This window comes from Megachile rotundata, chromosome 13, assembly GCF_050947335.1.
Source record: "Megachile rotundata isolate GNS110a chromosome 13, iyMegRotu1, whole genome shotgun sequence".
NCBI lineage: Eukaryota > Metazoa > Arthropoda > Insecta > Hymenoptera > Megachilidae > Megachile > Megachile rotundata.
Window position 1 is genome coordinate 9,879,407 of NC_134995.1, and position 26,576 is coordinate 9,905,982.

The 26,576-nt window shown below is 33.9% G+C and overlaps 1 protein-coding gene and 1 long non-coding RNA gene across 3 annotated transcripts in view; both read left to right on the forward strand.

The window, feature by feature from the left end:
* Nucleotides 1-26,576, forward strand: part of Sol1 — a 718,219-nt gene that overhangs the window by 252,251 nt on the left and 439,392 nt on the right. The window lies entirely within an intron of this gene.
* On the forward strand, nt 1,234-17,232 carry LOC143265654 (uncharacterized). Its single transcript, XR_013040317.1, has 6 exons — nt 1,234-1,459; nt 1,654-1,905; nt 1,986-2,101; nt 2,182-2,590; nt 2,680-2,806; nt 16,730-17,232. It is a non-coding gene; the product is annotated as an uncharacterized LOC143265654 (long non-coding RNA).

Consider the following 26,576-nt stretch of genomic DNA (forward strand, 5'->3'; position numbering starts at 1 on the left):
GTAGACAACCTCGGTTTCTGAAGGTATAATATTAAAGCGAGGAGAATACGTGACTGGCTTGTTCTATTGTGTTGCTGTTTCCTTCAGCAATTGTACCACTTTGTTGGTGGTAAACAGTACGATCTTTTCGTAACTAGTTATCCCGAGGCTGGATACTGGTTGAGAGTTGCAGAAACGAAGAAACTTTCCTCTTTTGGAATTATACTTCGAGATAATTTTCCCGGGCTCATCGTAAGTTGTTGCCACGGTTGATGTGCGGAATGATAATTTTATACTGACGAATAAGCACGAGGTAACTGGTTTTAATTGCTTTTTAATTTGCCTGCTCGTATTTGGAGACAATGCTGCAGCTGCGACTGACACAATGTACTTACAGTTATTTTCTGCTACTGTTTCTAAAATTCTGTTCTCTAAACTCAAAAGTTTCCTAGTTTTTATATTTATGGAATCCTAACTTTGAAGTTTTTCAATTTGCAATTTTCTAATTTTTTGGTTTCCCAATTTTCCCAATTTCGAATTCCCCCAAAACCCTATTTCCCCAATTCCCAATTCCCAATTTCCCCAATTCCAAATTTCCCCAATTCTCAATTTCCCCTATTCCAAATTTCCCCAATTCCAAATTTCCCCAATTCCAAATTTCCCCAATTCCAAATTTCCCCAATTCCCAATTTCCCCAATTCCCAATTTCCCCAATTCCAAATTTCCCCAAATCCCAATTTCCTTAATTCCCAATTTTGCCAATTCCCAATTTCCCCAATTCCCAATTTCCCCAATTCCCAATTTCCCCAATTCCCAATTTCCCCAATTCCCAATTTCCCCAATTCCCAATTTCCCCAATTCCCAATTTCCCCAATTCCCAAATTTCCAATTCATAATTTTACAAATTTCTAAATTTCCCAATTGTCAATTTTCCCAACTCTCAATTTTCTCAATTCCCAATCTCCCCAATTCTCAAAGTCCCCCATTCCAAATTTCCCAACCTCCAATTGCCCCAATTCTCAACATCCCCAGTTCCCAATTTCCTCAATTTCTCAATTTCCCCAATTTCTAATTTCCCCAATTCCCAATTTCCTCAATTCCCAATTCCCCCAATTCCCAATTCCCCCAATTCCCAATTTCCCAACTCCCAACACAATTCCTTTCCAATTCCACCTTTCCACCATTGTATTACCACAGTATTTCATCGCTTTAAAATTCCTGTATTTCACTCTTCCGCCATTTTATTGCCTCGTGTCTATGAAAGGAATGACACAGTTGCGATAACAGCCAACTTCATCCAAAGTCCATAAATCTCGATGGTCGTGAATTCTGATGATTGAAATATTGCTTGCTAGAGAAAGTGTCTGGATTTGTCACGGGCATACGTAAGGAAGTGAATTTTCCTTGGAGATATTTGAGAAATATTACGTCCAAAGGTAGAACGTGGTCACTGAACAGTTATGACAAATGCTGCGCAGATGTGAGCCGAAAAATTGCAGCCAGAGATATTCAAAATACATCAAATATCTCAGCGTTGCAATACAAAATCATTTGATATCCATTATACCTTCAACTGCTTTTATATTATTTTATAATCTTTTCAAACATGTTTTTTTAAGGAGTAATAATTTTTACAATAAGGACTGTAATAATGGATTTAACCTAAATTACTAGTTTCAGGTTATGTAGGTCCAATATAAAGTTCAAGGCAATTTGTAAAAAATAAATGTTGAGCAGCTATTAAAATAAATAGATAATGATAGATATTGTCTGTTATTACTGCAACTGCTTTTATATTATTGTAAATTCTTTTGAAAAATATTTTTTTGAAGAGAGTCATGTCTGCAGCAGTGATATCAAACATAACCTGAATAACTGGTTCGTGGCTACATAGCTAAAAAATAAAATAGAAGAAATTTGAAAAAAGTAAATGTTGGACAGCTACTAAAATAAATAGAAAATAGATATTGTCTATTGCAACTGTAATTGCTTTTATCTTATTTTAGAGTCTTCCAAAAATATTTTTTGAAAGGAATCAAGGCAACAGTGATATCAAACATAACCTGAATAACTGGTTTGTGGCTACATAGCTAAAAAATAAAATAGAAGAAATTTGAAAAAAGTAAATGTTGGACAGCTACTGAAATAAATAGAAAATAGATATTGTCTATTGCAACTGTAATTGCTTTTATCTTACTTTAGAGTCTTCCAAAAATATTTTTTGAAGGGAATCAAGGCAACAGTGATATCAAACATAACCTGAATAACTGGTTTGTGGCTACATAGCTAAAAAATAAAATAGAAGAAATTTGAAAAAAAAACCTTGGAAAGCTACTAAAGTAAATATAAAAAAATAGATATTTATATAGTGTAATAGATATTTAAGAGAATACAGTGTACGTCGAGTAAAACATATTTCGAAGAGTCAGCTGTACGTCCTTTCCGCTGAAAATGGCTTTCGTAATGGGATTAACGTACGAAAAGAAAAGGAACGGGAAGAGGAAGATTAAGCTACGAGATTAACCCATAAGAACATAAGTAATGTGAAAAGATTTTCTGCGGTTTTTCGAGACGGCAAGGGCAGAACGTATAAATCCTCCTGGTTTCGTTTGTATTTACTTCGGCTTTTGAACCAAAATATTCTTCGTTCACTGCTATAATTCGTGACATCATTATTTATTTTTTGTTCAATTTCTTTAGATATACTTCTAATAATAGAGGAAATGATTTTGGATGTCTTAAAAGGTTGAACTTAATAATCTTGTTAAATACATTATTAATCAGAAATGCTGGACTTAATACTTCTGTTTATATCGTCTATGTACAGGTATCGTTATGTACAAATTATACATGCATCACTATATATATACACTACCGTCCATAAGTATCCGGACACCAGCGAAATATGCATTCGCGTTGCATGAAAATTATTCAAGTATCTGCAACAGTAACTAAAATCGATTTTTTTTCTACGAAGGTCAGAATACTGGAACATTTTCCGATTGATAATTCTCGTTTCGAACTCATATCTCGATGGAAAAGAAGCTACAGACGAACTAAACCGAAACTGTCGAGTGCGTAGCGTTACCTCCATTCTTATCTCCATTGAGGGAACCTAAACATCTACCAACAGTTTACAAACACTTGAAACATATCGAAGAACCCTCTGAATACGTTCTGCACCATAGAAATGAAACACAGTAGAAATTAAAATTTTTTTTAGAATCGAAAGCGTTTCATTAGATTCACAAATTTGGACTTTGTACTTCTGGACATGAATTTTACTTTCACACTTTCATTGTATAATTTGTACTTAAGAATTAATTCTATTACGTTATGACACCTCGAAAAAGATAATAATAATTGTTACAAATGATATGATAACCCTAAATACCTTTCGTACAAAGTTCAACTATGTTTTATGTAACGAAACCAAGTGTCCGGATACTTATGGACGGTATATACACCTATCTATATGTAAATAAAAATATACATGTACATACAGGGTGTCTCACCCTGTATGTGGAAATAAATATATTCACGTACATATATGCATATGTACAAATATATTAACATAATTATTTATGTAAATTTATATATATATATTGGTATATTTATTTGTTGATTATTTGTTGATATATGTACATTAAAATATTAGTTCCTATCTATACTTACCACTAAGCAACATCATAGTGAAACCCTATCCTTCCCACAAAACTAAACACACCTCATAAACAGCAAATTTCCCATACACTAAAATATCAAATTTCCTCCCTTTTATTTCTCAGACCGTTCATATAGACGCTTCGTAACAGTATCTTTTCGACAGCTTCCGTTGAAGCAATAAAACCACCCCATAATTTAAACATACCTTAATCCCCTAGAAATTGCTAATAAAAAGAAAAATCAATTTCCTTACTCTCTTTATATTCTGCACGATATACGAGCTCAAACAAGCGTAATTACCGATCGATACTTTGCTTAAGATCGAATAGCGGACGGTTTCATCCCCTTTATTCCTTAGCTCGCCGAAAATTCGAAGAATTTTATGGAAAAAGCGTTCACGCTGATGCGAATCATTTATCTTTTACGATACATCCACTTTAATCCATTAAGAAGCTGTGTTGCACAATGCACGTTTCATTTACCATTCTTTTTTAGTTAGCTTGCTACGAGTGAGCAAATTATTAATTCCGCCTGCATAAATCCACTTTTTTGCTTTGGCACAATTGTAATTTTTTAAGGGAAGCGGAGTTGAGTCTTTGTGGTGCTTTTATAAAGTTCTGTGTGTTATTTTTGTTTAGTTACGAATTGGGATATTTGGGGGTTAAGGAAAGTGGGAATGGAGGATTGAGAAGATTGGGAAAATTAGAGTTGAGAAATTTGGAAGTTGGAAAAATTGGAATTGGGAAATTTATAAATTGAGAAAATTGGAATTGGGAAATTTAAGAGTTGGGAAATTTGGAATTGGGAAATTTGGGAGTTGGGAAAATTGGAAATTTATAAATTGGGAAATGTGGAAGTTGGGATAATTGGAATTGGAAAATTTATGAATTGGGGAATGTGGAAGTTGGGAAAATTGGAATTGGGAAACTTGGGAGTTGGGAAAATTGGAAATGGGAAATTTATAAATTGGGAAATGTGAAAGTTGGGATAATTTGAATTGGAAAATTTATGAATTGGGAAATGTGGAAGTTGGGAAAATTGGAATTGGGAAATTTGGGAGTTGGGAAAATTGGAATTGGGAAACTTGGGAGTTGGGAAAATTGGAAATGGGAAATTTATAAATTGGGAAATGTGAAAGTTGGGATAATTGGAATTGGAAAATTTATGAATTGGGAAATGTGGAAGTTGGGAAAATTGGAATTGGGAAACTTGGGAGTTGGGAAAATTGGAAATGGGAAATTTATAAATTGGGAAATGTGAAAGTTGGGATAATTGGAATTGGAAAATTTATGAATTGGGAAATGTGGAAGTTGGGAAAATTGGAATTGGGAAACTTGGGAGTTGGGAAAATTGGAAATGGGGAATTTATAAATTGGGAAATGTGGAAGTTAGGATAATTGGAATTGGAAAATTTATGAATTGGGAAGTGTGGAAGTTGGGAAAATTGGAATTGGGAAACTTGGGAGTTGGGAAAATTGGAAATGGGAAATTTATAAATTGGGAAATGTGGAAGCTGGGAAAATTGGAATTGGGAAATTTGGGAGTTGGGAAAATTGGAATTGGAAAATTTGGGAATTGGGAAAATTGATAATTGGAAGCTTTGCAAATTGGAAGTCTGGAAATTCAAATTCTCAAACATCTAAGAACCTAGCAACCTAAAAATCCAGCAACGTACTAAAAAATCCAAAAAGTTCGTAAATAAGAAATCTTGCAGCTCCACCCCAAAATTTATTAAGAAACTTGTACCCAACAATCGTCCCCACATGCATCTCACTCAAGAGCCCCAACCTCGCAAGTTAAACCGCCCCAAAGGCCGAACCTTTTACACCAATCGAAAGACGGTCGTTCATCACAGGTTTCTTGCTAAAAAGTAGTCAGAAAAAAGAAGAAAGCCTCGCATAAACGAACCGTGGCGTTTCCCAGAGGAGGACCGTGTTTCTTCTCCAGGGAGGTATACTCTGTCCAGAAGTTTCGTTTCGATCGACAAAAGAGACGCGGATGGTGCGGCTATCGGTCGGAACGCGATAAGAAAAGTCTGTGGCACGTGCACTTTTCTTAAATTTCGTGCTACATTCTCGGTTGGATAGATTTTAATGGACTTTGTACGCGGGACACGTAGTCAGTTTGCGGCAGCATGCTGCCACACACCGTCTGCGTGGCTGCTGCGTGTGTGTTCCGGGCTTTATACAAACATGTATATGTGGACGCACCTGATGGGTGTATGTGAATGTTTCCGGGGATAATTGTGCGTGACAGAGCGACTAATAACGATTACTATCTGAACGAGATGTGCAACGATAAGATTAACAGGGTATGTGCTTCTGTTGAAGGGACATTGTTTTTATTTGTTGACGAATCATTCGTTTGGATTACAAGGATATTGTAGGCTGATAATAGCAAACATATTCTAGTTCATGTAATTTTGTGGTCTTTGACTAATTTCTGTGTATACTGAAAGATAGGATGAATTATTTCAAGGACGTGTATCTGGAGAGTCCACATGAGGTCAATATCTAGGGATTGTGATTTGGAGAAAAGTTTTCTTTAAACATCATATGACGTTTTTATAAATCTCCTTTTTCATAGATATTTTTCTGTATAAATATTCTTTGTCCCGGCAAAACTAACAAAGTTATAAAAAATGAATTCTAGAAAAACTGTATAGAATATCCTGAAAATTTTTAAAAATTATCAATAGTCAATACAGTTTGCTAAAAATTTTTGAATCGATTAATTCGTTTTGAAAATACATACGAGCAGTTTGCTTCAATAACCGTGCACGTTTGCTTGGAGATTGGAAGCTTTTTGATTCGAATTCAATAAAAAATAGTCGACCGTATTCGACACCAATTGCACATGAATTTTTTCTGCGCGAAACGCATCGCGTAGAGATTTTTCGAAACTGCACTTCGCGTCGGGTAATAAATTGTATACTGCTATATTCTGTCATTGTTTCTTTTGTACGTTCGTTCGCTATGAATACTTAAATTTCTGGGAATTTGTTGGGAGTTGGAAAATGAAGGCGTGAGGAGAAACGATTTTGAAATGATTTTTTGGGGAATTTTGTCAAATTCTTGGTTATGGGGGCGGAGTCTCACTATATGGCCCTTTGTACACTGATGTAGAAAATTAGGAAGTTTGGAAATTTGAAAATTTGGAAAGGTACGTTCTAGAAGGTTTGAATTAAATTTTTAAAGTTTCTAAAATTCCTAATTGCAATTTTCCCAACTTCTAAATTTCCCAGTTCCAATTTTTCTAATTTCTAAATTTCCCAATTCCAATTTTCCCAACTTCCAATTTTCCCTACTTCTAAATTTCCCAATTCCAGTTTTCCCAACTTCCAAATTTCCCAATTCCAATTTTCCCAATTTCTAAATTTCCCAATTCCAAATTTCCCAATTCCAAATTTCCCAATTCCAATTTTCCCAATTTCTAAATTTCCCAATTCCAATTTTCCCAATTTCTAAATTTCCCAATTCCATTTTTCCCAACTTCCAAATTTCCCAATTCCAATTTTCCCAATTTCTAAATTCCCCAATTCAAATTTTCCCAATTTCTAAATTTCCCAATTCCAATTTTCCCAACTTCCAAATTTCCCCATTCCAATTTTCCCAATTTCTAAATTCCCCAATTCCATTTTTCCCAACTTCCAAATTTCCCAATTCCAATTTTCCCAATTTCTAAATTCCCCAATTCCAAATTTCCCAATTCAAATTTTCCCAATTTCTAAATTTCCCAATTCCAATTTTCCCAACTTCCAAATTTCCCCATTCCAATTTTCCCAATTTCTAAATTCCCCAATTCCATTTTTCCCAACTTCCAAATTTCCCAATTCCAATTTTCCCAATTTCTGAATTCCCCAATTCCAAATTTCCCAATTCAAATTTTCCCAATTTCTAAATTCCCCAACTTCCAAATTTCCCAATTCTAAATTGCCCAATTCCAATCTTCCAAATTCCTAAAATTCCAAATCTCCAAATTTGCTCCCAAATTTCTAAAATTAAACTGACAATCATTCCCTTGCCACAACAAAAATAATTGCCACCCCTTACCCATTAGCACACCCCTCCATAATTATAACACCCCTCAACACATCAAAAAGCATGCTCCCAAAATTGCGCCCTTTCTGTAACGAGCCTGATCGTCACTCAAAGTAATTGCCAGCTGTTCGCTACGAGTATACTCTACATAAATATCGAAAGGGTTAAAAGGTTCGATTATCAGCGAGCGCACAGTTACGAAGCATCGAACCGCAATATATCGAACATCAAAATACAACTTGCCACTCTTCATGGCGCGAGCTGCCGTCGAAACGAAATGAATTATCAATTTCCACAAATAAGCGTCGCTCGTCAAGTTGTCCCTCGCGCATTCGCGTCGCTCAATGACCGCGATTAATCACGAGCCTGTGTCAATCGCACGCGTTTAAAATTAACGCGCGAATGCAACGAAATTCACTGGGATTCGATCGGTCTCTGTTAACGACTCCTCTGTACCTATTTTATCGAACTTTACACGCAGTTGCAGTTTTACGCGATCCCATTTCACGCTGCACGGAATTCCTGCCATTTTGTTGTTTTTCGGGTAAATAGGTTCGTTTAGAACATTGTAAAATGCTAGGAAACTGTTGTGTTCTTCTGAGATGGAAGAGTTGTTTCGAAGATGGCGGAAAGTGGCGGGAAAATTCGTATCTATTTATGTTCATATTTGTTCGGGATAGTTTCAGAACGATTTGAACAAGTGTTTATTTCTTATCATCAAGTTAATACTAAAATAGTTGAGGTTTGAGGATTTTAATAAAAGTTTACAAGAGAATTTGTTGTGTTTCTTCATTCGTCCCATAAAGAGATTTGAATTTTCGCGCCAGACGAAGCGTCTGCGCAGATCAAAATGGCGAACCCCCACCTCGCGACTTTAACGTCCTCGTTTACAAAAACGATACATATTAATTAAAAATCTCTTGCAGCAAGTAAAAGGAGGGAACTGAATTTGTCAATTAAGTAATAATAAATCCAAACTAAATTAGCTTGAAGGTCTCTTATGTAATCCGTCTGATTCCGGGTCTTAATAGATAGCCTTCTGTCAGACGTAGGTCGGTGTTATGCAACGGAATTAATGTTCTGTCTTTCGTCTTACTCGAGTGCATTGTTGCAAACCCTATCAAACGTACGATGTTGAAAGCGCGAGTCACTTAATTATCGCCGAGCCGAATAGAGGGAAGCAGTACTAGAATTTGAACATACACCCATAGTCTCTTGCAATTACTTGCAGGCTTAGGAATGATGATAAACTGACGGAGATTCGGGGTTCGTGTATACTGCTATACATATAGCAGGTGAACCTCAGTTATAAATGAGCGAATGGAATTCCGCGATGCTGTCTGTTGTTGCTGCTGATGTACAGACTCATTGTTATTTTGCCCCCTGATGATATTCAATTTCTCCAGATTTAATGACTAGGTGCAATGTGAACGTTTCTGAGATATGGGGTGGAAGAAAATTCAATTTTCTTGGGGTGATTGAGTTTGATGTTATTATGTACATATACAAATCGTGTAATTAAAAATTTATATAAAATTGATGTGAAATTCATGAAATCAGACTGATGTCAAATTAATATGAAACTGATCGAAGATTGATATTTCATTGATTTTTTTATTGATGTAATTGGGCTACATATCAAATTGATATACAAATAATATAATTAAAAATTGATGTACAAATGACATAATCAAAAATTGATATACAAATGATATAATCAAAAATTGATATACAAATAACATAATCAAAAATTGATGTACAAATAATATAATCAAAAATTGATATACAAATGACATAATCAAAAATTGATGTACAAATAATATAATCAAAAATTGATATACAAATGACATAATCAAAAATTGATGTACAAATAATATAATCAAAAATTGATATACAAATGACGTAATCAAAAATTGATGTACAAATGACATAATAAAAAATTGATGTACAAATAACATAACCAAAAATTGATATACAAATAATATAATCAAAAATTGATATACAAATGACATAATCAAAAATTGATATACAAATAATATAATCAAAAATTGATATACAAATGACATAATCAAAAATTGATGTACAAATAATATAATCAAAAATTGATATTCAAATGATATAATTAAAAATTGATATACAAATAACATAACCAAAAATTGATATAAAATTGATATCGACTTTATGCAATCAAACTGATATCAAATTAATATGAAACTGATCAAAGATTGATATTTAATTGATGTGTTTATTGACACAATTGGTGTTGATATCAAGTTGATATACAAACGATATAATCAAAAATTGATATACAAATGATATAACTAAAACTTGATATAAAATTTATATAAACTTCATGCAATCAGACTGCTACAAATTTAATTTGAAACTGATCAAAGATTGATATTTAATTGATGTGTTTATTGATGTAATTATGGTTGATATCAAATTAATATACAAGTGATATAATCAAGAATTGATATACAAATGATATAACTAAAAATTAATATAAAATTGATATAAACTTTATGCAATCAGACTAATATTAAATTAATATGAAATGGATCAAAGATTGATATCTAATTAATCTGCTTAATTAATAATTATGGTTGATATCAAATTGATATACAAACGATATAAAATTGATATGAGCCTCATACAATCAGAATTTGATATCAAACTAATATGAAACAAATCTAATCGACAGTTGATTACAAATCGATACGAAACAGATGTAATCAAAGATTGATATGAAATTGATATAATTAATAACATAAGTTTCCATCAAAGTAATTTAATTATTGATTTAATCAAAGGTTGATATCAAACTAATATAATTATGCTTATAATCAAAGGTTCCTAACTGATATAATTATGGACATAAAGGTTTCTATCAAATATAATTACTGACTTAATGAAAATTTGATATCAAATTAATAATTTAATCAAACGCTATCAACTTTCTATGAATATAAACAGCAATGCAAAGGGCAAATATTTTGTCTGAAGTTATAAACCTTGTCGTATCGAGTGCTAAAGGTGAATGAAAGCTATCACTTTAATTTTCGACGATGAAAATTTGTCCGAGAAAAGTTAGCTGACATAATTGTTGTCGGTCACAATAACCAAATTAGATTCAGTTAAATCAGCTTTGAAATTAGATTTTAATCGAATATCCTGATATTTATGCAGAGATTACACGATAGCAGTAATTTGATTTACTTTACCGTTCAAAGGGATAGTTTGCAAAGCTAGCGTCAGTAATTTTGATACAAATGAGATCGCGTATCACAAAGCAGCCTCGTACGTTAAAATACACGTTAACAACTTGTTGTAGCATCGATGAAAGCTTTAAATTATTTATTACATTCCACTTCCACGCCGGTATAAATTGGTTTCCGTTAATTCGGGCATTAAAGCTATTTCCTTCGTTCTCATTTTTCGGTAATACCCTCTCGTACAATAAAGGAAAATAAAAGTGGATTTAGAACTACTGAATGAAGAGTGAAATTTAAATCCGGATATAATTAGCGCCAAATTTTGCGCAGTCGAGTGCTTACGTGCTCGACAGTGCGTTTTGAAAGATTGTGGTAGCAGCTTTAACTTCTATCTCCGCGCTGAATCCGTCGGTATTTTGCGGTTTTAAAAAAATGAACTTCGCAATGGGTTCGCCTGTATGCAATCTTTCAGAGCCTTTAAATAATTCCGCGTTTTAATTCGTCCATTTGCATCCAGAATGAAGGAGAATTAAAAGCGCATTTATTAAACGAAGATGAAAAAACTGAACGTACAATAAATATTTTTCAAAAATCGCCGAGCGTACCTCGAATATGAATTATTCTTTATTACCCACTTTTTACCCAAGGATATTTGACTGCTGCTAACATTTTCCCTGTTTTTTTACTTACCGAGTTTCGTGCTTTTATAGTAGACACTTCGAGTTTCATGTTGCGTTCCAGTTTTTTTTGGAGAACGGGTTTTTTCAGAATTTTAAAATTCTGGGAGATAAGAATTTAGGGAATCTGAAAATTTAGGTATTTTACAAGGTAGATTGGGAAAAATATTTTGTAAAGTAATTTGGGAAATTACTTTGGGAAAATTTAGAAATTTTTGGAGATGAGAATTTGAGAAATTAGGGAAATTCAGAAACTTAGAAATTTACATACATACGCGTTGAGGGCCATATATCGAGACTCCTCTTTATTCTCTCCCAATTTTCTTCAAATTATCACAAATGTCATAAACTATTCTAAGTAACCCACATTGGAAGGGAAATAATCGCTGTATTGTTGCGAGGGCCATATATCGAGACTCCTCTTTATTCTCTCCCAATTTTCTTCAAATTACCACAAATGTCGTAAACTATTCTAAATAACCCACATTTGAAATGTAGTAATTGCAATATTGTTGCGAGGGCCATATATCGAGACTCCTCTTTATTCTCTCCCAATTTTCTTCAAATTACCACAAATGTCATAAACTGTTCTAAGTAACCCACATTTGAAGGGAAATAATCGCAATATTGTTGCGAGGGCCATATATCGAGACTCCTCTCTATCCTCTCCTAACTTTCTTCAAATTTCCACAATTGTCATAAACTATTCTAAATAATCCACATTTGAAACGAAACAATCACAATATTGTTGTCAGGGCCATATATCGAGACTCCTCTCTATCTTCTCCCAACTTTCTTCAAATTTCCACAATTGTCATAAACTATTCTAAATAATCCACATTTGAAACGAAACAATCACAATATTGTTGTGAGGGCCATATATCGAGACTCCTCTCTATCTTCTCCCAACTTTCTTCAAACTTCTATAATTGTCATTAACTATTCTAAATAACCCACATTTGAAACGAAACAATCACACTATTGTTGTGAGGGCCATATATCGAGACTCCTCTCTATCCTCTTCCAAAAAACTTTCTTCAAATTCCCACAATTATTATAAATTATTCTATATAACTCTCATTGATCTCAAGATTTTCAAGCTCCAAAACTCAGCCAATAAATCCATCGACATGAAACAAAATCGCACTATTATATAAAATAATAAAAAAAATCCGGTTATACCTCGAATAGAGTCGAATATGTTGTTCCCCGAATTTTCGATTGTTCGTGTTCAGAAGAGTCGTAGTGTAAAAAAAAAACAAGGAAAATTTTCGTGTCCGCTCACAATAAAAATTGAAACACACTATAGCCGTTTCGTTGCAGGTTCGTTTTTGTTGGCAACAGAAGCATCGACGATCTGTAGATCACCAATTTGTCTGCTACCGGAAAGGATTTAAAACGGTTTTCACGTCAGTCAGTCGAAAATTCAATTATTATTTTTCAATCCTGACAATCTGTTCGTCCCACGCGATGCACACACGCGAATCAATGATTCCTGTGTGCACGCGAAGAATATTCACTCGCACGACCGCACTTAATTTCGATGCCAATTTGCATCTGTACATGGCTACTATCTTTATTTCGTTATGAGATTCCGGTAATCTCGAATAATATTTCTATCGGAAATTTTCTTTTGCTTTTATGTCTTTGATAAGAGTTGGTATTTTTGGAGTGTATTTGTATGGCTTGTTTTGTGAAGTGTAATTCTGAGTTTAGGAATTCTGAACAGGACAGGTTTCTAAATTTATAAATTTCAAAGGTTCTGAATTCCAGGATTTGGAATTCCAAGATTTAGAATATCAGAATTCAGAGTTTTAACATTCGGAACTTAAAAATTGCGAATTCCAAGCATCCGAATTCCAATTTTCCGAATTCCAAAATTGTGAATTCCAACTTTCGGAATTCCAAAGTTGTGAATTCCAATATTCTGAATTCCAAAATTGTGAATTCCAACCTTCCGAATTCCAAAATTATGAATTCCAAAATTCTGTATTCCAAAATTCTGTATTCCAAAATTGTGAATTCCAACTCTCCGAATTTCAGAATCGTGAATTCCCAGTTTCCGAATTCCAAAATTGTGAATTCCACCTTTCCGAATTCCAAAATTGTGAATTCCACCTTTCCGAATTCTAGAATCGTGAATTCCTAGTTTCCGAATTCCAAAATTGTGAATTCCACCTTTCCGAATTCTAGAATCGTGAATTCCTAGTTTCCGAATTCCAAAGTTGTGAATTCCACCTTTCCGAATTCCAGAATCGTGAATTCCTAGTTTCCGAATTCCAAAATTGTGAATTCCAACTTCTCGAATTCTAAAATTGTGAATTCCAGTATTTCGATTACCAAAATTGTGAATTCCAACTTTCCGAATTCCAAAATTGTGAATTCTGTCTTTCCGAATTCCAAAATCGTGAATTCCAACTTTCCGAATTCCAAAACTGGGAATTCCAACATTCTGAATTCCAGAACTGTGAATTCCGGAATTCCGAATTCTAAAATTGTGAATTCCAACTTTCCACGTTGCAAAATCGTGAATTCCAAAATTCCAAATCCTAAAATTGGGAATTCCAGCTTTCTGATTTCCAAAATTGTGGATTCCTGAATTCCAAATTCCGTGAATTCCAAAATTCCGAAACTCTAAATCCTAGAATTCTAGAATTCCCAAATTCCCAAATTCCCAAATTCCCTAATTTCCAAATTCCTAATTCTCCAAACTTGCAAAGTTATAATTCTGCACTACACTAACTCTAGAATACAAAAATCCCACCCTTAAAAAATCACTACAATCGGCAACAAAAAATAATGAAAAATTGTAATCTACCCTGTCCCAATTACCTCAACCCCTAAAATAAACCTCCAAGCAAACGTTTACGAACGAATCGTACGAACGTTTGAAATTGATATACATATGAAAAGGCAACGTTCTAACATTTCAGTAGCGAAATAGAACGATCCCATTGATTCCCAACAGTAACTGAATTTCAATATCTATGAGAAAACACTTTGTTCGAACAACAAAATCCGAGGGGAGTGTTTCATTGAAAAAGTCAAAAGAGCGAGGCAAAAAATTGTATCTTTTGATGTTCTCTCTAGTGGAGAAACGGCTAAACGGGAAGCACCGCAGTAAAAACGAACCGCAATTCATCATCGGAACGAGAAAAAGCAGAGAGAAATGAAGAACCGATAGCGATGAGAATGCTGATTTCCAGCTATCGTGCTGTGGCTTTTCATCTTTTGCTACAACGTGTGTCATTTCATCGCAAATACGTGTTTTGCACGCGAGACGAGCGAAATTTCGTTCGGTATCCTACGCGAATTCTTTATTCCAATGAATCTTTGAAGTTCCTCTAAACCTACGTGTGTTTCGTAGTTCGTTCATGTTTTATACTAGATTTACGGAACATGTCCAAATAACACATGTTAGTTTTCTTATTTTAAATTACTGTAATCTCTTTTTAGGCTTTTGGCAAAATTTATATTTAAGTCAAGATAATTTAATTGTATATATGTATTCATTTTTTGTTATTCATTTATTTTTGTAGTTTTAAATTTGAAAGTGCATGTATGAAGTAATATGTGTAATGTAACATATGTTTAATGTATGAAAAATATGTGATGTACGTATGTAACATATGCAACATATATGATGTATGTACCATATGTTTGTGTATACATGTATGTGATGTACATATGTAACATATGGTACATATATGATGTATGTGTCATATGTTTGTGTATACATACATGCGATGTACATATGTAACATATGCTACATATATGATGTATGTGTCATATGTTTGTGTATACATGTATGTGATGTACATATGTAACATATGTTACATATATGATGTATGTACCATATGTTTGTGTATACATGTATGTGATGTACATATGTAACATATGCTACATATATGATGTATGTATCATATGTTTGTGTATACATACATGCGATATACATATGTAACATATGCAACATATGCAACATATGCAACATATGTAATACATGTATCATGTGTTTGTGTATACACATATGTAATGCACATATGTAACATATGCAACACATATGATGTATATATCATATGTCTATATGTATAATAATTATAACATAGTACATATTTTAATTAAAACCTTTACTAATTTAAATAGTGTTTGTACTAATAATTAAAAAAATTAATATCAACGTGAAATAATTATTATTCTCTTTCATAATTTATAAACTGAAAATTTTTTGTGCATTCTTGTCCCTAATTGGTTAAATTGATATAAATTTCTCAAGTAAAGTAAATGTAACATGAGCTCACTTGCATGCTCCTGAAGGATCTAATTTAATAAAATTCTGTCGACCCTTCGCCAGTGTAGAGAACCGGCTTCCTTTACTGCTAATATATAACTGTATATATTTCCTGTGTATAATATATTTACATAGATATTAGCTGTTTCCCTTCGAGATATTAGATTACAAGATAGGCGTCTTGTTGAACGGAAAATGCGACTACAATTTATGTACCTTAAATTGAACCTTGATTAAACTTATCATATATTGTTTGCACATATACAGTTACTTTTAATTAATAACATTTCACTGGTATCTAAATCTTTATAAGATTTCTTTACACTCATAGATTCCAGTGTTTTGTGTATCATTTAAAAATTTCTTCAATTTTAACCATTTAGAAATTTCTTTAATTTTAACAATTTAAAAATATCTTCAGATTCAACCATTTAAAAATTTCTTTAGTTTCAATCATTTAAAAATTTCTTCACCTTCAAGCATTTAAAAATTTCTTCACCTTCAAGCATTTAAAAATATCTTTACCTTCAAGCATTTAAAAATATCTTCAATTTTAACCATTTAAAAATTTCTTCATCTTCAAGCATTTAAGAATTTCTTCTCATAACTATAATCTTTCTATTCTCATAACTTTCTTTTTCTCATAAATTCTTTCTCATAAACCTCTTAATTTATTTAGTTTTAAATTCCTCCATGATTTTCAAGAAATTTCTAGAACAGTCTCGCATAAAATACCTCGATTTCACAAAATAAATAAACGTTCGCACTATTGATTCTTCATTTCAAGAACCAAAGAATTAACCAATTTTCAGCATTTAATTTTCTCCCTTAACGAACACGTAATTTCCGCATTTTCATTTCCAGCACTAAAAAAATTAAACTGTTGGCATGTACGATATCAAAGATACTGCACCCTGATGGTTGTATAACATTAAAATTAAATTGCATTCGAAGTAGATGATTTAATTCCGCTACGGAACGAGTTCTCGATAAAAAGAAGAAGAAATTCTTTAGCAAAGATCCCTCGATTTACTCAAATCAAAGCAAGGAAAATTCAATAATTACGATATAAAAGCGATAAAATGGAGATACAATTTTATTCTTTGAATGAAGTTACGAAATATGAAATTGAATTTAAAACATGATTGGTATGAAACTTCAGCGAATTCTACGGAATTAATTTATTCATCGACGGTTTCTTTCTGTCGGGGTAAATGAACATTTCTTTGTAAAAGCAGATCTTTGAAAAACGATATCGAAAGATTCTTTGTGAAGATTGTCTTCAATCAAAGCAACGTATAATTTAATGAAGATTTGTATGAAAATGGTAAAATGAATGTTTCTTTTGATTTTAGAAAATATTTTTAAAAAATACACTACAAAATTATGTTTTATAAAATGAAGATATAATGTGAATTTGTAGAAAATTTGTATCTTTTGATTTTAGAAAATATTTTAGAAAAATACACCATAAAATTATATTTTATAAAATGAAGCTATAATGTGAATTTGTAGAAAATTTGTATCTTTTGATTTTAGAAAATATTTTAGAAAAATACACTACAAAATTATATTTTATAAAATGTAGATATAATGTGAATTTGTAGAAAATTTGTATCTTTTAATTTTAGAAAATATTTTAGAAAAATACACCATAAAATTATATTTTATAAAATGAAGCTCTTATGTGAATTTGTAAAAATTGAATTTGTATTTAATTTAGTTTTAAATTTATTTAATTAAGTTACAATTTAACCTTGTATAAGATAGACTGTTATAAGATGGACGTATTATAACAAGATGGCGTCACGGAAACATATCGAGGACATAAAGTACGTATCATTTTTGTGAGGTTAAAAATTGAACATAAAATTTGCATTTAAAAAATTAAAAATTACATTAAATCTTAAATAATCAGCAACCAGAACATTGTCTTAAAATTCTGCAATCCCTTCGAAAAATTTAATAAATCATAAACGAGTTCTTTTAAAGAGGTTATACATTTAAAGCAGTTGATTTGAGGTTAGGAATTTTAAACGAGTCAAGTCAATAATTGACTTAAATACTCTTCTTGCAAAATTAAAAATGAGAAGGTAGCTTAAGCTAAAAAAATAACTTTCGAACTATTAAAAATTCCTAAAACCCAAAATCTCAACATATAAAAAAAAATATAAAAACGTAACAAATTTCCAAATTAAACAATTTTCTTTATCAATGATTACCCAATTATCTCCCAGTAATCTAATAACACCAAAACAATGAAACATAAATTATTAATCGCCGAAGTTATCGAACTTCCGAAGACCAAAAGTTATTTTATCGTTCACTTTAAGGTCGTTTCGCAGCGTCGCCGTTTGTAACCCAGCTCCCAAGCAAGTGAAATTCTTTGATATACACACTGGCACCAGGGCTCGTTTCACGAAAAATTCTTTACCGTCCTGTGGCTCGTGATATTTTTTCATTTTTCCGACACCCTTTTGCCCCTTTCACTGTTTCGCGCCATTTTATCTGCACGCGTGTCTCTTGTGCTTTCTTCAGCTTTCGGAGGAAAAAAGAATAACAGAGAGTGAACGAAGCACGTCGTCGAGGAACTTCCACAGCTGCCAAAAGTGTTGGCTGGAAGTTTGATAAATTTACACTTGTACTCCGTATTGGTTTGATGGAACTTAGAAAAGCATTAGCTTTTTATTTTGTTCGCCATTTATTATTCTACGATTTTTCTTTTTTTTGGGTTTTAATAAAATATGTTTTGTTTTAGTTTTTTAGGTTTTAAGAGAATCGTAGATTGATCGAATAGTTTTTTACCTAATATTTGGAGGTTATGTTTGCAATTTTTTAAAAATGTTCTGTATGTTAGTATTATACATATAATTTTAATAAGATTCAAGATTAATATAAAATTATTATAATAAGATAATAAGATTGATGGAATAATTATTTGTTCAATTTTATTGAATATTTGGAGGTTATGTTTGCAACTTTTTAAAAATAGTTTCTTCTATATGTTACTACTATACATATTATTATAATAAGATTCAAGATTAATATGAGATTATTATAATAAGATAATAAGATTAATCGAATATTTTTTTGTTCAATTTTATCGACTATTTGGAGGTTATGTTTGCAACTTTTTAAAAATAGTTTCTTCTATATGTTACTATTATACATATTATTATAATAAGGTTCAAGATTAATATAAGATTATTATAATAAGATAATAAGATTAATCGAATATTTTTTTGTTCAATTTTATCGAATATTTGGAGGTTATGTTTGCAACCTTTTAAAAATATTTTCTTCTATATTTTACAATTATACATATAATTATAATAAGATTCAAGATTATTATAATAAGATAATAAGATTGATCGAATATTTGTTTCTTCAATTTTACCTAATATTTGAAGGTTATGTTCGCAACTTTTTAAAAATAGTTTATTCTGTATGAGATTTTTAATTTATAACCTTGTATAACTCATGCACATAAATTTAGTAGAACCATAAAGCTTGTGTATGTCGAGGTGTATAAATTTAAAAAAGAAAGAGGTAGAATAAAGTGTTCTCGCGGAGGATAATAGCAGAGCAAGTATCTAGCTCGGCGTAATCGATACTCGCAATGAAGGGTCGAAGCGGTTAGAGTGCTCGCCGCATTTTATCAACTGTTTCTGTCACTGTATCGATCCTTGATATCCACTCGAAGCACAGTTTCCGTTCAACCCGAGTGATAGAATTGATTTTACCGATAACTGTGCATACTACACACACACAGAAACACCAAGGTAAATACAAACATTGATTGCATTGCTTTTGTGTGCTCAAAGAACATTCATAGTTAAACATTTTTTAATTTTGAGATGGTGAACTTTTGTATTTTAAAGGATTTTTTTATTTTTGAATTTGGGGAGTTGGCAAATTTTCAAATTTGGATGTTTGTGATTTCTAGATCAGCAAATTTCTAGATCTGAAATTTCTATGCCCCCAAATTCCAAGATTCCAAATTTCGACGCCCCCAAATTTTGACGCCTCCAAATTTCGACGCCCCCATATTTCTACGCCCCCAAATTTCGACGCCCCCAAATTTCTACACCCCCAAATTCCAAGACCCCAAATTTCGACGCCCCCAAATTCCAAGATCCCAAATTTTGACGCCCCCAAATTTCGACGCGTCCAAATATTGACGCCCCCAAATTTCAAGATCCCAAATTTCTACGCCCCCAAATTTCTACGCCTCCAAATTTCAACGCCCCCAAATTTCGACGCCCCCAAATTTCGACGCCCCCAAATTCCAAGATCCCAAATTTTTACGCCCCCAAATTCCGACGCGTCCAAATTTCGACGCTCCCAAATTTCGACGCCCCCAAATTTCTACGCCCCCAAATTTCGACACCCCCAAATTTCTACGCCCCCAAATTTCTACACTCCCAAATTCCAAGATCCCAAATTTTTGCGCCCCCAAATTTCGACGCCTCCAAATTTTGACGCCCCCAAATTCCAAAATCCCAAATTTCTACATCCCCAAACCTCTGCACCCCTAAATTCCTATACCCCAAAATTCCACACCCCCAAATTCCCTAAATCCCCAAACCCTCAACTTCCATTCCCCAAACACCACCTAAGAACGCATTTGCGCCCACCAAAAGAAGAACCAATTAAAATTCTGAAAAACTTCTCACTCAATCATTATCGCCATCAGCAAATAATGCACGTATAAGACTCGTTATAGCTTATTGTCGAATTACGAGGCCCGAAGGAAATGGATTTTCCTTTCGGAGATAATTGAATTGTTTTGTTCACAGACTGTGTAAAGTGTAACAGGTTTACTGTCGATATTGCTGTTCGTAATGAATTTCATTTCTGCGAAGATTGTGGACGCTTTCTCTGCGGTACAGTTGTAAATCGAACAATTATGTCATAATGAATTGTGCAGTCTTACAAAGAAGCTCTCCGGGAGACTGTTTTTGCCATTTGCATAAGTACTTCTGTACTTTCTTTCTTTAACCACAATTTCAGGAGTACAAAACGGTCAACATTTCTGCGTTTGTTATTTCGAAAGTTTCTTGACTTGTTTCTTCTTGGCTTTTGCGCGATAAATTCTTAAGCTTACTGACGTTTTTGTAGTAAAAATTATTCTAATGATTTTTTAATTTGTACAGTTTTAAATTGATGTAATGTATGTGGACGTATGTAGATACATGTACATGTACATATGTGGACATACGTTGGAATATGAAGTTGTATGTGGACACATGTGAACATATGTAGATATGTGCATACATATGAAGTATATTATGTATAATAGACGTATGTGAATATATGTAGTGCAATATGTATAGTAGACATATGTGGAAGTGCACAGACACATGTAGACATACGTAGACACATGTGGACATATGTAGTCACCTGTAGACGTATGTGATCGTATGTGGACCTACGTAATGTACATGTATACATATGTGGACATATGTAGTCACCTATGGACGTATGTGGATATATGTGATGAACATGTCTACATATGTGGACAAATTTAATATACATGTATACATATGTGAACATATGTAATGTGCATGTATACATATGTGGACAAATTTAATGTACATGTATACATATGTAAACATATGTAACATAAAATGTACAGGTAGTTATACATAAAGTAACATGCATAATAAACATATGTGAACATATTAAATAAAACAAACATGATTAAAATGTCAACGCAAGCTATTCAACAATTGCTAAACAAAATGAAAGGCAAATACAATCGCCAGAAGAGAATATTCTACAGCTGTTTAGTTTTTATTTCGCCCCCCAATTGATTGCTTCCTGCATGATACAACGTTCACACGATTTTCAATTAAATCATAATAAAATCGATCCGGCAATATTGGTAACAGCCATTCGAACCGCTCCGCCGTGAAATTTTCAATTTTTATTTAAAATCGTTCATCATTATTCAACAGCAATCGCGTTCCGTAGTTTCAATCGAATATTAACGTAACACACGATGAACCTTTACTTCAACATGATTTCATTAAAATCCACCGAAATTGAATCATTTCATTCAATTCTCGGTAACTTCATTTTGCTTTCGTTGATACGCGCTGTGTGAATTATTACGCGATATTTCATTATGCGGACGGATTCTATTAGTGCAATTAGCATTCTTTGGATGAATCAAGTGCGATATTTTATTGGTGACCGCATATATTTGGTTGGAATGTTAGTCAGTGGTTTTTGAAATTTTGAGAGTGGGAGGTTGAAGGTTTGGAAGATTTTTAATTGCAGATTTTTGGGAAATTAGGGGTTTGGTAAATGGGGGTTTACAGAGTTGGGAATTTGAGAATTGGGGGTTGTCAAGTTGGGGGTTGTGAAGCTGGAAATTTGAGAAATGGAATTTTTGGGTTATAGATTTTTGGGAAATTAGGGATTTAGCAAATGGGGGTTTACAGAGTTGGGAATTTGAGAATTGGGGGTTGTGAAGCTGGAAATTTGAGAAATGGAATTTTTGGGTTATAGATTTTTGGGAAATTAGGGATTTAGCAAATGGGGGTTTACAGAGTTGGGAATTTGAGAATTGGGGGTTGTCAAGTTGGGGGTTGTGAAGCTGGAAATTTGAGAAATGGAATTTTTGGGTTATAGATTTTTGGGAAATTTGGGATTTAGCAAATGGGGGTTTGCAGAGTTGGAAATTTGGGAATTGGGGGTTGCAAGGTTGGGAATTTGAGGAGTGGGGGTTGTGAAGCTGGGAATTTGAGAATTCGGGGCTGCAAAATTAGAAATTTGAGAATTGGGATTTGTGGGATATGGATTTTTGAGAAATTAGGGATTGAGCAAATGGGGGTTTGCTAAATTGGAAATTTGAGAATTGATAGTTGCAAGTTTGGGAATTTGCAAATTGGGGGTTGCAAAGTTGGGAATTTGGAGAATTAGAGCTTCTTGAGAAATTAGGGAAATCCCTAAATAAGATTTGTGAGAAATTAGAGAAATCCCTGAATCCCCAGATCCCACACTCCCTACATCCCAAACTCTCCAAACCCCTAAATCACAAAATGACCACCTTCAAAAATCCCCAAATCCCTAGCTCCCACAATCTGTAGATCCCAACATCCCTAAACCCCCAAACCTACCAATACCCAATATCCCCAAATCCCTAGATCACATAACCTCTATCTCCCAAACTCCCTAAACCCCAAAGCCCTTCACATCCAACTGCCTAAATCCCCAAATCCCAAGTGCCAAAAAGACATCCCTAAAATTCTGACCCTAAAAGCTCCCTATTTATCACTAACTCCACATTATTTTCCGCAGAGAAATTTGCCATCGACTGTACATCCATGACCTCTTTAGAAAGCGACACTCCGATGGCGCGAAAGGTTGTTTCAGATAAACGTCGACAACAAGGGTACACACGCGCGTGTATAACTGAACGACTGTCGTTTCGCACGCTGCCGGCCATAGAGTAAATACCGAATCGATAGAACGTTGTAATATAGGCGTATGGCCGTTTGTAGATATCATTCGAGTCACGCAAACACTGGCAATGACATGGTCCCGATGTAATTACTAATTAATATGGCGCATCTGGCGGCGCTGCAACGATAATGCTTCGCAAAGTATCTTGAACGAGCAGAGGCTGGAAATCGGTCGTTGACCAGCTGTGTCCGGTAACGGAATCTGCATTCGCCGCATCGTACGCGATTCCTAGGGAATTATGCGCATTAGATACGCTAAATGGCCGGAAGACAACGTACAGTAGCTGCGAAACAACGCTGTTATGGACACCGACAGATATTCGCTGTATTCAGGGAGACTTTTATCACATGGGACACGTATGCTTTTAGGGAAAATTTAGAGGAATATTAGAGAAGAGGGTTTGTAAGAGCTAGGAGGATTTTAAATTTTGTAAAGGTAGATTTTTGAAGTATTTGAATTTTAGGATTTTTAGGGTAATTTTGTAGGATGTGGAATTTTTTAATTTTTTAATTACCTGGTCTTGAAGTGGTGAAGGTTCAAATTGTGAACTTTTGTAGTTTCAAAGTTTCACACTCTTAAGTTAACAATTTTTCAAGTTTTTATAATACGCGCGCTCAGCCGCTAGGGTCGCAGCTGTCGCTCTCGCGTCTGCGCATGCGTAGTCCTCGCGCTCTGATTGGTCCGTGCTTTTCATTAATAACTCGAAAACGAAGCTTCAAATTCAATTTCTGCAAAGGGAAATTTTGTTCAGAATGGCAAACCCCACCTCCCTTTTCAGGGACCTACACTAATTGCGAGGCACCCTATATATATGGATTTAGAGGCCTAATGATTTTTCTCCCAGGAAGATTTATTCGAAAATTTTGAACTTTATGTACGTGTCCTTAAAAAAAATCCCCTATCACATCCTGTGTGCGTCACAAGATGTGTTCTGAAAATCGCAAAAATCAATTCTACTTTCCCCTTTTCTGATCTAACCAATAAACGACAGCAGTAAATACCACATCTATAAAAAAAATATGCAAAGCTGGTATTTTTAATTCAACCCAACCGTATTTAATTCTGGCAACCAGAACTCTTCTTGCGGCGCGAGAAGGGTAGTTAACTGTTCATTAACAACTGAAACGCTACGATAATTAGACTGGAAGCTGTTAATGTTAATAGCAACGGTGCTTTCACGGTGAATAATGTGAACGAGTAGGTCGCGCGACGAAATTGTAATTTGCATTGTTTAAAACCGGTTAAGCACGTGTCGGACGATCGGTAATTATTCAACCGGGCAAAAGTGTCCTGTCACGTTTATATCTTTCCATATACGTCGAGTCGTGAATCGAATTAATTCTCCTGCCGAATGCTGACGAAAGTTTATGTCCCGCCGTTAACGAATAATGTTATCGGTCTTCGTACACACACGGAAAATATGGAAATGGCCGGACGAACGCGGAAAATTTTGTTCAGCGATTTTTTGCAGATGAGTCGAAAAATACTGGACACGTTTCGACTGACAACGAAATCTGTTTGAAAACTGAAATGTATCGACGTTTATGCTGCATTTTCGAGGGAACTGCCTTTCTATGGCGGCGGAGCGGTCGACGTAAATTTCTATACGTAAATTCAATTAATTATTCTAAATTGATAGTCGACGTAGATTGCATCAAAAACTGAATTACCATGCAACACTGCCGACTGTTTCATTAACGTAATTGTGCCTCGTGGAATAAAAATTAATTTGCAAATCGAAATTGCAGCTTCAATTCGGTTAACAGCCTACGACAAATAAATTACATTTAACGGAGAATTAAATGCATCAATAAAATCAAACCGGGGTATCAACCGGTGTTAAATGTTACGTGATTGCGGGAGAAAGTTGAGAAAAACCTACTGCATTTTATTTAATTATATATTTTATTGTTGACTTCTTGGTTTATAATGTTGTGACGCACACTGCAGGGAATATACCAATCGGGTTGTAGGTTATGACGCACCAGGTGTGTCACGTGACTTATTGCATCGCTGTTCATTTTACTGAGGAATCATTTATGAAACTTTTACTCCTCACTGCTTCGTTTTAATTGCTTTTAAATTATTTTTAAAAACAAATTGCACACCTAATTTTTTGTACTATAATATCCTGACGCACCATGTGTGTCACATGACTTATTGCATCGTTCTTGATTTTATCGAGGGACCTTTTATTAATTTTTTTTCAAGAATATTTGCTCTGCATGCAACTTACATACTGACGCACTCGTGACGCACATTAAAGTTTGGAATGTCAAACTTATGACGCAACATGTGCGTCACATGACTAGTCATTGCATCAAGAAGAATAATTTTGATTGCCAACAATTTTGCTATAATAAATCCTACCATAATAATATAATAATAATCGTGACGCACTCGTGACGCACATATTACTTGTTGCAGATCTGTTTCTTTGCTGTACAATTTTAATTTTGTTTCAGAATTGTACTTCATTAAAATGTACCTATATTTGTGATTAAAAAATATATCCATACTTTGTCTGATTTTTTAAAAATTATTTAATTTATTCTTACTTATATTGTCTAATTTTTATCAATTAGCAATTTCATTTTGTCTTATTCATTTTGACTAACATTTTACTTATTAATTATTTTATCTACTGTCACCAAAATTGTTCAATATTTTATCATTTTATTATTTTCATATTTCACGAAACTTGTTATCTGTCAGCCACTTTATTTCGTTAAATTCTGTCCATAGCAAATATAAAATGGCCACTCGTCAGCAGCAGCTCGCAATCAATCAAAGCATCGGCATTTGGTGGGCGCATTAAGTTGCTAGCATGAAAAATCGCATACGATTTGACGACACGAGGCCACAAAATGGCGGTGCTTCCCCACGTTACGATCCGACGTTAGAGCCGTTTGAAGGATCGCCGAGAAACATGCAGTCATTCACGGAATGACAGTCATAAATAAATAACAACACGAGGAGGGTACGAAGGAGGGAAATAGATCGATCACGGGCCGGTGATAATGTATTCGTCGCTTGTAATGCATTCAAATTCAACGAAGGACGAGCCGGTTGATCCCCTCTTTCACAGGTTCGTGGATCGACATCCAGGTCCCCTTCGTCCCTCGTGAATTTCCACCAGCCATAAGTAGGTACGAAGTCAAGAGACCGCGAGACGCTTATTTTCGCGGGCTGACTCGGACCGTAAAATCCAAATAAACCCCGCCATTAAACGACGATT